The sequence below is a fragment of the Macaca mulatta genome, chromosome 1, assembly GCF_049350105.2.
Source record: "Macaca mulatta isolate MMU2019108-1 chromosome 1, T2T-MMU8v2.0, whole genome shotgun sequence".
Taxonomy (NCBI): Eukaryota; Metazoa; Chordata; class Mammalia; order Primates; family Cercopithecidae; genus Macaca; species Macaca mulatta.
The window spans coordinates 70,324,928-70,341,140 of record NC_133406.1 but is presented as its reverse complement, the minus strand read 5'-3'; the positions used below and the strand labels follow the sequence as shown (position 1 = coordinate 70,341,140).

Below are 16,213 nucleotides of genomic sequence, written 5' to 3'. Positions count from 1 at the left end.
CACCCCTTTTATAGCCCTCAGGCGGGCGGCGCGGTCGTTTACTCCGTGTTGCCAGTCCCGGGCTGACGTAATGCTATTAATAGCTTCCCGGGAGAACCGGCCGAACGGAGCGGAGGAAGGGGGTGGGGGAGGGGCCAAGGCGGGGCGGAAGGCGGGTGGAGATGGGGGGGCACTGGTGATGCAAGTTCGGGGAGGAGCCAGCCGAGGCGCGTTCCCCCAGCCTCGCTTACTGAGACACACACCAGCCCGCCCTCTCTCTCCATATCAGGACCGGAGTCGCCTGGGATAGCCGCCAGATGTGCGTACTCGCTGCTGCGTGTTCCAGGCATGACCAATGGTGCCCAAGCCAGCGGCATGACTCCACCGCGCTGGCATCTCTCCCTCCGCTAGGTTGAGGAGCGGGGGGGCGGGGAAGGTGGGGAGGCGGGTCCCGGCCCCAGCCCAGACTAGGTGAGGCTGGGAAGCGGGCACGACCTTTCTCTAAAATGCGTGGTCATTTTCTGGAGCTTCAGGAAAATACCCCCTCCCCCACTGGCCTCCTACTTCTCTAGCAGGGACAGAATAGGGGCAGAAGCGTTAGTCTGTGATGTGGGGAAGGTGTCCAAAGTCACTCTTCGGTGTATCCACGCCATTACCCGCCGGGTGTGACCTCCGCGGCGGGGACCGCGAGAAGCCCGCCCGTTAACACAAAAGCGGAGGGCAGCCCTCTGCTGGCACCGTGCGCCGGAGCCCACGGCCCCGGACCCTCCACATAGACGCACACGCAGGACAGCTCCGGGCTCCGAGACTAGGGCGAGTGGTAGGACCGTATCGGTTCGATTTTTCTTCTTTTTTTTCAATCACAAAGCGTTTGAAATTGACAAGAACGTCTCAGTGAAACCAACAAGAGCGTGAAAAGATCGGAGTCCCGGAGGAATCAGAGGCAGCCCGGTGGGAGCGTAGGAGGGGGCGGAAGCCAGTGGCCAGGACTAGGGGGAAAGAGAAGGTGCTTTGGGGTCCGCGAACCTGCCCAGGCCTGGGGGTCGCCCCGCTCTCAGGCGATATTTAGGGAAAACCCATCTTCAGCTTTCACGGGTTCTTCTGCTCCCAGAGCCTACTGGACTGGGACCAGACGGCCCGGAATGGGGACGCACTGACCACAGGCGGAACCCGCAGCAGAAATCCCCTCTGCCCTCAAGCCAGGGTGGCGGGAAAGGCGGGGCCCCGTAGCCGAGATTCGAGCTGAGACCTCAGCAGAACTGGGTTTAAACCTTAAAAACGATTTCCTGATTCTTATTCCCCGACCACAACAGTTTCTCCTCAGAGAGTGGCAGAACCAGTAACCTTCTTGACTGCCTGTGGATGACTATTTGTGGACATAAGTGTGGCCCGGGACTTTCGCACCTGCCTGGGAGGGAGACTTGCGCGGCCGCAGGCTGTGGGAGCACGGCAAAGGGCAGAAACACCTCCTTTCTACCTGCCTCTGGGAGAGAGGCGGCCGAAGGTCATAGTTTGGTAATTTGGGGTAGAAATTAGAGGTGTCTGGAGCCCGGGTCTCACTTGAAGTCCCCAGTTCCCCCCACCGGGGTTCCTCGCCGCCTAGCCCGACCTCACTCAGAGCACCCCTCTCCCCATGGACCTGGGAACACGCGGAGGGCGGCCTCGGAAGTCTTTGCGCCCGGGCGGGCCCCGAAGCCCTGGGGTTCCACGCGGGATCCTCAGAGATCTGGCTCTGCACCTGACCCGATTTCCAGCGGCGTCGCGCGGGAAGTGCAGGGCGGGTGTTTTCGCTTTACTTTTCGCCCTGGTAACGGCTCTCCCGGCCCCACCCTCCGCTCCCACGCCCTCACCCCCGCGCGCCGCGCAGCACACCTCCACAACCCGCCCTCCCGCTGGAGTGCGCGCAGGTAAACCCCGGGCGTGTCGGAGCAACCCCGAGAACACCGGGCGGGATTAGATGGAGAAGCGTTTGTGCATTTGAATGAAGTTATTTGGTATCTCTACTTCGCTATTTTATCTACTTATAGATTGTCCTGGAATAAATAGCACCATTATAAAATGAAGCAAGGAGAGGAGGGAGAACACGTGAAGCTTTTTACTCTTTTTCTGCTGTGAAACAGAAATCTTTCACCAGTTTACAGCTTGAACTATGATTCCATTAATACACGCAAGCCAAATCTGTGGAGATCTGGTCCCGTCCTTAAGGGGAAATTCCAGTTAGGTCGTCAAGTAAATAAACAGCCAGACCGGCCTCCACAAAACGTCAGGGGCTCTGCCTTGGGAAGGAAAGGGTAACTGGGGTGGGGGGAGAAGCCCCTAACACCCTGGTCGGGTTATTTTTATTACCATTGTGCCTCCAGTTCCTTTTATTAATCATGCTTCATTCTAATTACTCTTAGTTTGGAATCTCCAAGTTACACCTGGATAGAAATGCTGTCCGCTGTTCACAGAAGTCTGATCCTGACATTCTCAACCCTGAAAGTGATAAGAATCTTGACAGAGAACTAAGTCCACTCCCACTTGAATGAAACTCTTATCCAAGGAAAACAAAAGCTACTCCTGCCTGCCTCCCTCCCCTCAGCCCCCAGGAGAACCGTGAAATGCCTGCTGAATTGAGAGACTGGAAAAGAACAGAGCAAGGCGGAGCCCCTGAGGTCTTTGCCACAGGAGAGTGATCAACATCTGAGTCCTTTGCATCCTCATTTTACCCTGACTTAAGTTAATGCCACCAATGTCCAGTGTGCACACTCTCAGCACACACACAGCCAGTGCCATGCAGAGGAGCGCACAGAAAAACTTTCCACACCAAAACTCCTCTCGACGCAAACCAAAGAATGGCTGTCTTGCCTTAGAAGGAAGCCCTGGCTAGGGTGATTTCAGGGGTTAATCCTCAATGAAAGACGGTTAAGCAGAGACTTGAAGATTGCTGAGGTTTTATGCTGGTGAACGGCCTGGGGAATCCACATTCGGATCAGCCTTGGTATGTTTTGCTGAGTGAGATAAGAGTTGGAGACTTCATGCTGGGACATGTGCAAAAGGAAGGGAAAAAATAAAAAAGGGGAGGGGAAGGAACTAGGTAATTGAAAACAGCCCACTCGTGGCAACCAAATCTAAACAGAAAAACATTGCAGGGAGCCAACGCGAAAAAAAAAAAAAAAAAAAAAAAGTTCGAGATATTTAATGGTTCTAGCAGTTTCTTAGTTCAGTGCACAATCCCTTCCCACATTCCTCTGCCCCATTACTCTGTTCTGTAAACCCTAAGACTGTATTTGCACCCAGAATGCTAGAAACACAAGGTAAGATCCACCAGAGGAGCGGCAGAGTACTACCAGCCCTGTCTGCCTAGCTCAACCTACTTCTTCGCTTTGAAACGGGAGTGGAGTCGATTTTCTTATACTTTATTCTGTTTCTGAAGCCCACTCTTTCTACAAAGTCAGTTTGAATGTGGTGACTGCTAGTTTAATAGCGTCCAAAATGGGCATTGTCAGGAAACAGGTGCAGCATCACACAGTAGGCACCAAAGTGTGGAAGGCACTTGGATTCTGGATTCAGCACTTAGATGCTGTGTCACCTTAAGTAAGTCATTTCTTCAAATGAAAAATGGCACTAACAATAGTGCCTAATGCATAAAATTGTTATGACATTTCTCTGAGGATGTGGCACCCGGTCAGCCCTCAATAGTGGTATCATTAGTTAATTATGAATCAAGAAAAGCTTTCTGAGGTGCCCCTGAATCTCTCCAGGAACTCATTGAGTACCCCTTGTCAGTGGCAAATAGTGGATGAAGTCGAGCGATCTCCAGGAATGACAATCATAAGGGGGTGGGAATGAGAGCCCAGGCAGACACCGATGAGAACGGTCCTCATTCCCCATCACAGCAACTCCACCACACACCTGGGGCTCTCCTCAATGCTGGGTGGCCCTGCCAAGTATCCTGGGCTAGGAGGAGGGGATTTGGGTTCAGGGTCTGGTTCTGTCTTTGATATGCTTGAGCAAGGCACTCCCCCTTTCTAAGGCTCCCAACTTTTCTGAAGTGAGGAGCCTTGGACTGAGCTCTGATGGTCCTGAATGGGGACCCTCTGCCAAAGCCACCCTATGGGCCTCTGGCAACTTTCCCTAAGAGAGATGGGGAGAGAGAAGACATCATAGGTAAGGCACTGAATACCACAGGGGCAGACCCATTTATGCAACCTTTCTTCCCCTCCAAAAACTAGAGTTAAGAAATGCTGTCCAACTTAAACACAGCCTTTCTCCCACCTCCAATACTTCCAAGAGTTTTCATCCCCATGGACTAGGTGCCTTGTGAGAGAGGGGCGTGGCAGAACACCCCAGGCATGCATTACATCTCTGGGGACTTCTTACATGTAGCCCATCATCAACAACCATAGACATCTACCTTGGTCTACAGGGCCAAAACCCAGGTAGCAGATACTCCCATTTGAGAGATTAAATCCTGGAGACCCCAGAATCCAAAATGAAGTCCTGGAAGTCAGGGGATTAGCAGGACTCAGGAGACCTGGGATTCATTCACAGGTTTACCTCCAGTCAACTGAGTAAGTATACAGTGAGTATACAAGTCATAAACATGATGTCTCAGTTTCCCAGTCTATAAAACGGAACTACTTAGCATTGACTCCCCCTAGGTTGTTGTAAGAATCAAATGAGATAGTAGATGTGAAAGTGATTTGAAAATAAAAGATTTCTTTGGGGAAAGTTTTACTATAATTTTTTTGTCATTATGAAAATTTGGGAAACAGACAAGAAAAAAATATTACCCACAATCTCAACACTGTCAGCACTGTAGTGTGTTTCCCTCTAATCTTTTTTCTCATGTACATGATTGTAAAATATAGTTACGATTTTATATTGCATGCACCTTTGAAATTTGCTCTTTTTCTTGTTACCTCGAATGGTATATGGTCTTTCTTCTTAAAAATATGTCATTATAAAGTATACCATATATGCAAAAGATTACATAGAACACACACATATATACGTATACATTTTGATAATAAAACACATTGGGAACCCACCACTCAACAACTAGACCCCTTTGCCTCCCAGAGGTAACCACTATGCTGATTCTTATTACCATAACTTGCCAATGGATGTTGTATGATTTATTTAATCATTTCTCTACTTTTAGAATTTAGAGTGTTGCTAATATTTTGCTTGAATGCTATACACATTTAAATCTTTTTATAAGGGAAGGGGCATCAAATACCATCATTGCTCAGGATGCTTAAACGGGGTTAAAGAATGAGTCTTGATGCCTACCTTCAAATGCTACACAGGGCATATATATGGTGGAAGATGGAAGGACCCCCAAAGATTGTGACTACTTGTGCATTTTCCTTGTTTTCTAATATCCAAACAAAAAATCCTGCAGGCGCTTTTTCTTTCTTTTTTAATCCCTGCCCCTCTCTACTTCCCAACCTCCTTTATTTTCTCTTCATCTAGCTTGAAACAGAAAATGTAGTCTGCAGCATGGGCTAGTGGTACAGAATTAGTGCAGCCAGGCTCTGCTTCTCCCTGTGCCTGCAGGCAAAATTCTCACTGTAGCTCGGGCAGCTCTACCATCTCTATGCCAGTTTGGTGACATGAGTGGCTACCAGGTAGCTGGTCACCTCAGTCTGCACCTGAACAGGTGCAGATGTTTGGTGGTGATTCTCAGAACTAAAAGACACCATAGCAAAAAGGACCCTAGAAGTCATTCACTTCCATCTTTCTCAAACTGGACATGAGCACACACACAGGTGTACCAGGGCCATGAGATAAACAAAGGAGTTCTTACTTGAGTGTCTGCCTTAAGTAAAAAATCCTTAAAATGTTGTGTTATATTAAACATATATAGATCTAAGGAAAGAGAGAAGATATCAAATACATTCTGGGTTTGGCATCGGCTGCCAAAAGTTTTATTCCTGGGATCTTGAGAGGATTAGTTCCCTCCCTTCTTTTTTTTTTTTTTTGAGACGGAGTCTCGCTCTGTTGCCCAGGCTGGAGTGCAGTGGCCGGATCTCAGCTCACTGCAAGCTCCGCCTCCCGGGTTCACGCCATTCTCCTGCCTCAGCCTCCCGAGTAGCTGGGACTACAGGCGCCCGCCACATCGCCCGGCTAGTTTTTTGTATTTTTTAGTGGAGACGGGGTTTCACCGTGTTAGCCAAGATGGTCTCGATCTCCTGACCTCGTGATCCACCCGTCTCGGCCTCCCAAAGTGCGGGGATTACAGGCTTGAGCCACCGCGTCCGGCCCCCTCCCTTCTTTCTAAGTGTAAAATGCTGCTATGTAGCATTCTGGGTGTTCCAGGCTATGTACTAAGCCCTTCACATACAGTTAATGCTTTTAATTATTGTAGCCACCCTTTGATGGACCTGTGAACATCTCCATTTTATAGATGAGGAAACTGAGGCACAGACAGGGTAAATAACTTGCCAGAAGTCACCTAGCTAGTGAGCAGTAGAGCAGGATTCAACCCAGGCAGTCTGACTCACAAGTCTGAGTGCACAGCCACGATACATACTACTTCCTGGCAAGTGCTCACGGGAAACTTGGGATGCTCTGATGCAGTTCAGGGCCCTCATTTGATGGATGAGAAAACTGAGCTTACAGAGGAAATGTGGCTCTCCATGGTGTCAGAATCATAAATTCTCATACCAAAAGGAACCTTAGCAGCCATTGAGACTCGTGAACCCCTTTTTTTCCCTCTGCCCGGGGAGATGCTGCTCTTGCTAAGATTAGGGTCAAGGTGAAAAAAGCTGATTGTGAGAAGAGCACCCTAAAACATTTCAGGGGCATCCTTAGCTAGTGGCTGACAAGGTATACTATCCCTGGGGCTGAAAAGGGGGTGGTGCAGGGTAGAAGCCAGGGATGGCAGAAAGAACCTGTGGTCAGATAGAACTGAGTTCAAATCCTCCTGCTGCCACCACTTATTTTGTTTTGAGAAGGTCCTATAACCTCAGTTTCTCCTGTAAAATGAGGATAATATCTATTTCCTCATTTATATCTGTTTCCTTAATCATGGGATTAACGAACAATGCACCTTCATTATACATTGTATACCTGTATCAAAATATCTCACGTACCCAATAAATATATACACCTACTGCATAACCCCCAAAATTAAAAAACAATTCACCCTCAAAAGTGCCATTAAATAAATATTACATTTTTCCCTCTTCATGCCTTACCCTTGAAGCTACCAAGTCATGTGGAAACCTGAGACACCAAAGTGTCTAGACCCTCATGGAAAGTTCTGTCCCTCAGGCTGACTTACTGACTGATTTGAAAACAAATTTAAAAATCTTGATGTGTGGCCAGGTCATATTTAGTAATTACTATTTACTGAGCACATACTACATGCCAGGCACAATAGTAAGCACTTTTAAAAATACCCAGTATCTTATTTCATCCTTATAATAACATGTGAGGTAGGTTTTTTTTAATCTCGGTTCTACAGATGAGGAAACCAAAGCACAGAAAGGTTAAGAAAATTGCTTGTGGGCACTTGATTTAAACACAGATCTGACTTATTTCAAAACTTATATTAAGCGATACTGTCCTCAGAATCTTAGAGAGCATGACGTGTGTTTACTTTTCTTTAGCGTTGCCTCCCTTGTTGAAAATGAGCACCCTCGCTTTACCGAAGTCTTGCTGAATGCACAGATGCTTCTAGAGTTGACCTTACCAGAAAATTCTTACTCCTGATGTCCCAGAGGATTCATGCTTAATAAATTCCAGATCCCTGTGCCCTCAGGGATACTTTCCCCTCTGCCAAATTTGCAATTATTTCATAATTTGCTTTAACCACAAACATAAGCCCTGTTATCGACTGAGTAAACTGAATAGAGCTTTTTGGACTTTTATTATTTTCCCAAAATACGATGAACTTGAATCATCAGATGATGAACTTGTACTTGAAACTAGAGTGGCAGAGGGCAAAGTGAGTCACTCCAGTGAGTTTATGCCTATCAATCAATGCATCAAAATTGTGTCCTATTACCAGACACTGCTCTCAGCAGTCTACTTAGGCACCTTGGGGATAGAAGGGCAATACAAGAGCATTTCTTGACCTGAGGAGTTAAAAATCTTGTTTAGGTGGCAAATTAATATACATGAAGCAGATGTGCAGCAATATAGTAGGTATTTTATATATATTATATATGTATGTATGTATGTTTAGTCCTCCAACATTTTAACGAGCACCAACTATATGCTGGATACGGTGTCAGAAGCTGCAGGTACACAGTGATGCATATCTGCCTTCCAGGCGCTCACAGCTCATGGGGAGACAGACTTGACAACAAATAGTTACAGCTTGATGCAGCAAGGGCTAAAGTGGGGCAGGATGGCTCTGCCCAGGAGAGCTGGCAAGAGCTGATGGCTGAGGTAACTGTGGAGCTGGATGTTGAGTTGACCATTTTCTAGGCAAGGGAAGTGGACAGGCATTCCAGGCATAGAGAAAGTCATATGAAGAGGCTGTCAGTGCCAGGAAGGGGCTGTGCCCTACTCATCTCTGTCCTTATTTCCAGCTCTTTGCACAGTTCCAGGCACATGCCAGACCCACAGTGAATATGCGTTCATTCAGTGGATGAAAATACAGAATGGAGAGAACATGCAGTGTGTTTGGAGAACAGTGAGGCAATTGCTGAGCAGGAGTATTCATGAAAGAGAGGGGACGTTAGGGAAGCAAGTCGGGGAAGAACAGAGTGTGATAGGCTTTGAAGATGTAATAATCAGTTTGAACTCTATCCCCAGAGACAAAGGGAGGGGGTCACAGGGTCTGTCAGTGGCAGATGGACACAAGCAGATGTTTTTTGAGAAAACTGCTGGTAGAGGGCTGAGGGTGGGCTGGATGGGAGAGAAGATGCCCATGGAGGGCCATCAGGAGGCTGCAACACTGGTCAGGTGAGGCCATCGGAGGCTGGATGAACTGAGAAGATGGTGGTATGCCTACTCTCATATGTTGTTCACTCAAAATAAAAATTATTCACAAAACATAATGCTCTTATGCGTACTGAAATTAAAAGAGCCTTTTCCCCCTGGATCTTGTCATTGAAAAATTCAGGATTGCGTCATTAAAGCTGAGCTTCCCTCACTTTTGGGGGCCCTCCCCATTACAGGTACCCTAAGCAGGTACCTGGTCAGTCTTGGGAGTACAGCAGTGTTGCCTCACCTGAGGCAGGGCTGGTGAGGAAAACAGGAGGGGATGATTTGGGGAAACTTCCAGGCAGACATCTTTGGATTTTGGCAGCCGCTTCGTTGTTAGGGTAGATGGAGAGGGGAGGAATCCCCCTATCTCAGATGTTATATAGCATAGCATTGGGGTGGGAAGAAACTGATTGGGTATTATAGGGAGTAGAAGTGAGAAGAGACTAATAAGTGCATTTTGGGACAAAATGCTTAGCAATGGGATGTCAAAGAAGGGAATGGTCCCTAGCCATCAGCATGTTGGGGATATCAAAGTAATGCAAAGACTCAGGGGGGAGAGGAGAGAGAGGGAGGAAGGAGAGCCAGGGTGGGGCCTAAGGCGTAATGTAGGAGTCAATGTCAGTGTGGATTATTGGAAATTTACAGATAATTACCAAGTACCATGAAAATCTACGTCACTGGTTCACAGCTGTAATCTGTGCTTTCCCTCAGGCTTTGGATAACAATATTTGCCCCAGCTAGCTTTCTTATAAAGTGATTAATGAGGACCAGGAACTGTCCTTCAAGAACCAGGAAAAGCCAGTGATCCTCAGCCTGGCATAATTGAGAATTGACAAACTAGACACTTATTTAAATAAGTCTTTTTTCAGTGCTATGCCACTATTTTAAAAGATATTCACAAAGAGGTTACAACTTAAGGAATGCTGTAGAGATAATGTGAGTTTTAAAGGCAAGATACATATCGTTTCACCTCAGTTAAAATGGTTTTATCCAAAAGACAGGCAATAACAAATGCTGGTGAGGATGTGGAGAAAAGTTAACCCTCATACACTGTTGGTGAGAATGTAAATTGTACAGTCATTATGGAAAACAGTTTGGAGGCTCCTCAAAAAACCAAAAGTAGAGCTACCATATGATCCAGCAATCCTACTGCTGGGTATGTACCCAAAAGAAAGGAAATGAGTATATCAAAGAGATATCTGCACTCTCATGTTTGTTGCAGCTCTGTTCACAATAGCCAAGATTTGGAGGCAACCTAAGTGTCCATCAACAGATGAATGGATAGAGAAAATGTGGTAAAATAAGCCAGGCACAGAATGGATAGAGAAAATGTGGTAAAATAAGCCAGGCACAGAAAGACAAACATCATATGTTCTCACTTATTTGTGGGATCTACAAATGAAACAATTGAACCCATGGACATAGAGAGTAGAAGGGATGGTTACCAGAGGCTCGGAAGGGTAGTGGGGGTGGGGGAAAGTGAGGATGGTTAATAGGTTACAAAAAAATAGAATGAATAAGACCTACTATTGATAGCATCGCAAGGTGACTGTAGTCAAAATAATTTGCTTGTACATTTAGAAATAACTAGAAGAGTATAATTGGATTGTGATACAAAAGATAAATGCTTAAGGGGATGGATACTCCATTTCCCAAGATGTGATTATTCCATCTTGCATGCCTGTATCAAAATATCTCATGTACCCCATAAACATACACACCTACTATGTACCCATAAAAATTAAAAATAAATAAATTTTAAAAAACGAGATACATATCAACACAGAACAATCATAACTCAATAAAAGCTATAAATAAACAACAAAATACATAGAATAAGGGAAATAAAGAAATTTCCATAAAATATTAAAAGTAGTTGTTGGAAGTATGAGTGGGTAACCTTTTCTCTCTTCTACTTATATATTTCTGAATTTTCCAATTGTTTTATAGTGTGGTTGTGCTAATTGCTAAAAGATGAAAGCATAAACTTTCATGAAGGCAAAAACTAATATTACTGTGTGTCTTTCAAAGAGTGTATTTGCCTACTTTTTTCCAGTCCTGCCATTAAGGGGTACTTAAGACTGAGATTCCATCCAAATCAAATCCTAGCTTAATTAAATGTATCAAGCACTCCTTGAACGCCTACAATGTGCCAGGGGCTAAGATGGAATCCAGGAAAAAACAAAATCGTTTCTAAGGTAGGAGAGGGAATGATGAATTAATATTCAATAAGCTCAGTTTTTGTCCTGCTAAACCTCACAGTGACTTACATAAGCGAAACAGAAAGAAATCCAAAGTGTTCTAATCTACACTGAGAACACTGTGGTAAGTGGAAACAACACTGGGCCAAGGTTCAATTTCTGGTTCTGCACTAACTGAGAAACCTGAGGTCCCTCTCTGAGGGTCAGATTCCTCCTGTGTTAGTCAAGGAGGTTGTGCTAAGGGAAGGGCTCCAGAAGGCAGCAAGAGTCTCAACCTCTGCCACTTGCTGGCCTGGGACATTGAACGTAAAGCCAGTATGACCCACCTTGCAAGGCTCATATGGGGCAGGGGGTGAAAAGATAGATAGATGATTGCTAGATAGATAAATGGATGGATAGCTAGCTGGCTAAATATATATATAGAGAGAAATAGAGATAACTCAGTACCCAGAATATAACAACACATTAGTAAATGGGAGTTTCTATTATTATAAATTCTGAAATTCCTTACAGTTCTTCAATTTTGTGATTGTAAGCGCTGTGTCTACAGTCGATGATAATGAGGATGATGATCATGATGGTGATATTACTTTCTAAGGGCCCCTTTTTTCTTGTAGTCATTCCCTATTGACCAAAGTTCTACAGACGAGACACACACCTGGTCACATAAAAGTGAGTCACTGAGGAGGCCCCATATTTTCTCTGTATTGGATGTGCCTTGCTGGACAAATCACCTCTTTCCCTCAAATTCCAACACTTAGTCTCTGTTTTCTTATCTGAAAATTTGCCCCCGCCAACTTTATTCCTTACATAAAAGTGCTGTGAGGAATAAATTCATACACTTATTAATCACGTATGTATTGAGTGCCTACTGCATGCCTGGCATTGTTCAAAGAGCTGGAAATCCAAGAATGAACAAGACAGAAAGAGGCTCCACACTGGGCACTTAGCAGATACCCCAACATTAATTTCTCCTCTTAGGCTTAATTTAAATGGAAATAAGACAGCAGTGAGAATTCAAAGAGATTCTCAATTCAGAAGAACAAGTGTTATCTCTTCAGCATTCCTTTAAAGAATTTGGGAACAAAACACTGACTGTTAACTAGTTCACCATTTATGTGCTAGAGGGAAGCCACCTTCTTTTTCCCCCTTCGCATTGGCCTTGAAAGGGAGCCCGTGGGTGAGAGGGGACCTTGTCCTTTCTTTCTGACATACAGAGCGTTAGCTTTAACTTTCACGTTCCCCACAGCACTCCACTGCCTTGGCTCTGTTACATGTCCTGACATGTAGAACCAAAGGAAACACAAAGTGAAAATGAAACAAATGTTCCACCTGAGTCACTGTCTGTGTTTCTCTTTTATCACCAAAGCAATGAACTCCCACACAACTGAGGCTTGTTCTATTTAGGTTGTAAAACGTCACCTTTGTAATTAAAGCACACTATTATTGTTATAAAGTAAACAATTGGAAAACATGTTCTTAGAAACATCTCTCTGATTCATAAATATTTGGGTGGTGAAATCACAGAAGTGGAATGCTAACCTTGCTAACACGCTAGTGATAAGATCAGTAGGCACTTGTGTTACACGGGAAAGTTAGCCTTAGTGTGCAGTAGAAAAGTGAGATGGAAAAGAGGAGTTATCTTGTAATGGCCATTTGGAATCACGGAGGTTTAAAAAATATAAACGATTTTTTCTTATGTTAAATTTCACTTCACTTGTGTTGAATATTAATTCATTGAAGGAATATTTTGTTCCCACTCCACTGGGGCCACACCCCACAGGCACTTTAAGCCCCAACCGCTTGAGGCGCTAGTGGTTTCACTTTCTCATCAAGCCTCTCACATCCAACATTCTTGTCGATGACAGAATTTCCTCCTCCTCCTGCCATCCAAACCTTTCCATTTGCAAAACTGCTGTTTCATTTTATCTTTCAAAATCCAGTTTCAAAGTCACTTCCTTGTGTAGGTAAAATAATGTTAAGTCACATCCAGGACTAACCATGTAATTAGCGGGGCCTATTAACTAAATGCAAATGGGGAGCCCCTTGTTCAGAAATTATTGAGAATGTCAAGTCAGTGACAGCAAAGCATTAAGCCAAAGTGAAACCTGTTAAGGGTGGGACTGAACAGGTCATCCGGCTTGTGAAGCTAGCCATGGACACACCTTTTCTGTGTTCCCATAGTTCTTAGAGGATATTTTGGCTTCTTGGCCATTCAGCATCTATCCATCCCAATCAGGTAATGGTTTCCCAGTTTTCCTCCGGGAAAGCCACTCCCCTCACATTTCTGGTCCCTGTGCATTGGGTGACCAGTCAGAGCAAACCAGGCCAGGGACCACTGTGGTTGGTCCAGGAAGGGGTTCAGGATCTATGTAGAGCCACTGTGCTGCGGGAGTACAGGGCTGGGGCTGCTGGAGGCAGCTTACTAGCTGGCCTTGAAGGCAAGGGGCTGTAGCCTGGGGCTGCTGAGGTTGCCATGTGCAACTGGAGAAAAAGGACAGAGTCAAGAGGTTCTACATCAAACTGGGTGGCAGCCACATTTTCTGCAGAGTTTTCAGTTGTACGAACCAGCAAGTCCCCACTTTTTGTTAAGCCATTTTGTACTGTTTTTTTCTAACAAGCAAAAGAGTCCTAGGGGCTACACATCTATTTGGTCTTTATGTACATATTTTTATACATGTGTTTCCCTACAGTTTTATTAACTCCTTGGGAGTAAGTATCCTATTTTGCTCATCTTACCATCCTTAGTGGTTGAGATATTATTAAAATATCCTTTTACTTTTTAAATAAATAGAATTGTAATAGTAGATGGCAAAACAATAATTGACAACCCTGCAATTATCCTCGATTTCTGTTGTGAAACTTAACCAGTCTGTAGAATCGGAATGGCTGTGAGCCCCTGCACATGTATTCAGTTCAATACATGCTAAGTCCAGGTGGCCAGGCAATCAACCAATGGGTTAATTCTGCTCACAGGTGCTGGCAACACTCTCTTCTTTCCCCTGACCTGTAGGCCTGTAAGGGGCCCAGTAGCTTCAGCCCACAAAGCACATTCACACCCATTAGCTCGTCTGCATCTCCCACAACCCTAAAAAGGGGTCAGGCAGGGCGCTTCATCTCCATTTTACAGACTGGAGATTGAAATAGAGTCTGGGCAGTTTCAAAAACATGTTCTGTTTGTGTCTATAGACCCAGGCTCTCCTGTACCCCCTGACACCCTCATCTGAGACTCTTCTGCCCTCTGCCTTTGCTCTGTCTTCTCCCTCCTTGCTCTTTGACCCTTCCACCCTAGTAAGGCAAAATGTGTAAGAGGTAGAGTGACTTTTTAAATCTGACACCAGTAGGACTCTGTTTATTTATAACGGCACAAAATAAGCACAATGCCAACTCTGGAAAATTGTTAGTTTGTCTGTTTGTTTAGTTCATAGTCTCTGAATATTTACTTTTTATAAATAAGTTATTTGTATTTAATTTTAAAAGAAAAATAATGAATTCCAGCTAGAAACTTACAATAAAACATGTTATAGTCCTTGCCAATCTTCCATTACATTCATGAAGCATGTAGACTACCTAGGATGTGTCTTAGCCTCATGCATCATTTCTCCAGGCCTCATCTACAGGGGCTGCTGGCCAGCTGCTCTTCAGTTCCACCGAGCCCCAAATGGGAGGAAATGGAATTCAACTTCACAGGGAGGGCTAGACCAGACAGAGGGAAGACTGATGCTCTGTGAGTGCTCAGACATTGGAGCAGGCTACCAAGACGGGTGGGTGACGATTCCTTCTAGGTGGATGTGTGTGCCTGAGTGGGCACCCATATGCAGGCAACTCAATGACTAATTGGAAATAGGGAGCTATCTTACGTGAAATCTGAGAGCTCAAGAATTCTGGGAGTGGCTACTGAACATCACAGATTGAACAGGGACTTTGGGGAGGTTCTAAAGATCTACAGAAAAATAAAGACAACCCTAGGGCTAAGAATGGTGACTGATATAAATAGAGACGCAGACACATAGGTATGCTTACAATCATTTACAAAGTCTTAAGAACACTTTTTTTGTTTTTAAAGAGACAGGGTCTCTCTCTATAATCCAGGCTGGAGTGCATTAGGGCAATCATAGTAGCTCACTGCAGCCTTGATCTCCTGGGCTCAAGTGATCCTCTAGCCTCAGCCTCCTAAATAGCTGGGATTATAAGCACATGCCACTATGCCCAGCTAATTTTTAAATTTCTTTTTTTTTTTTTTTTTTGGTACAGATGGGATCTCACTTTGTTGCCCAGGCTGGTCTTGAATGCCTAGTCTCAAGCCACCCTCCCACTTCAGCCTCTCAAAGCACTGTGGTTACAGATGTGAGCCACCACAAGCAAGAACACTTATTTTTAAATGCCATATTATCAATGGGTGTATTGGGCTGGCAGCACCCAAACCCATAGATCTGTTTTAATATCTCAAGAATTGAGACCATCAGATACAAGGGCTTCTTGTTGTGATGTAATAGAAAGCGCACAGCCCACCAAAGGGGTTGAACCTGAATGAAATCCGGCCCCTAGATCTGACTATTTGTTTTTGTGAAATTCAGAGGATAGAGGAAATGGTTAAACAATGCTGAGGATGTAATCAGCCAAATCCAGAATGAGGAAAATTCTACAGAACAAATTACCTCATTTCTTCAACAAATAAATGGCATGAAAAATAAGGAGAAAGAATATAGTAGGTTAAAATAGACTTAAGAGACGTATCAACCAAATATAGTGTGTGGACCTTGTTAGGATCCTGATTCTGTCAAACTAACTGTAAAAGGACATTTAAAGACATACTTTTGGAAATGTGAATCTAGATTAGCTAATTCAATGGTACTAGAAAACTGTAATTAAATTTGTTAGATATGTCGTGATTATTATCTTAAAAGCCCTTATCAGTCTTTAAAAGGAATAAAATACTTAGATGAAAGTTGAAAATATTATAAGTGAAATAAACCAGATTTTTTAAAATGCTGTATGATTTCACTTAGATGAAGTGTCCAGAATGGTCAAATCCAGAGACAGAAAGTAGAATAGTGGTTACTAGGGGCTAGGCTGAGGGAGAAATGAGGAGTTATTGTTTAATG

The 16,213-nt window shown here is 44.6% G+C and overlaps 1 long non-coding RNA gene across 1 annotated transcript; it reads left to right on the top strand.

Moving 5' to 3' along the window:
• Nucleotides 1-198: 198 nt before the first annotated feature.
• LOC106993678 (uncharacterized) lies at nucleotides 199-4,848 on the top strand. The gene is made up of 2 exons (XR_001439966.3): nucleotides 199-298; nucleotides 2,379-4,848. It is a non-coding gene; the product is annotated as an uncharacterized LOC106993678 (long non-coding RNA).
• The last annotated feature ends 11,365 nt before the right edge of the window (nucleotides 4,849-16,213 follow it).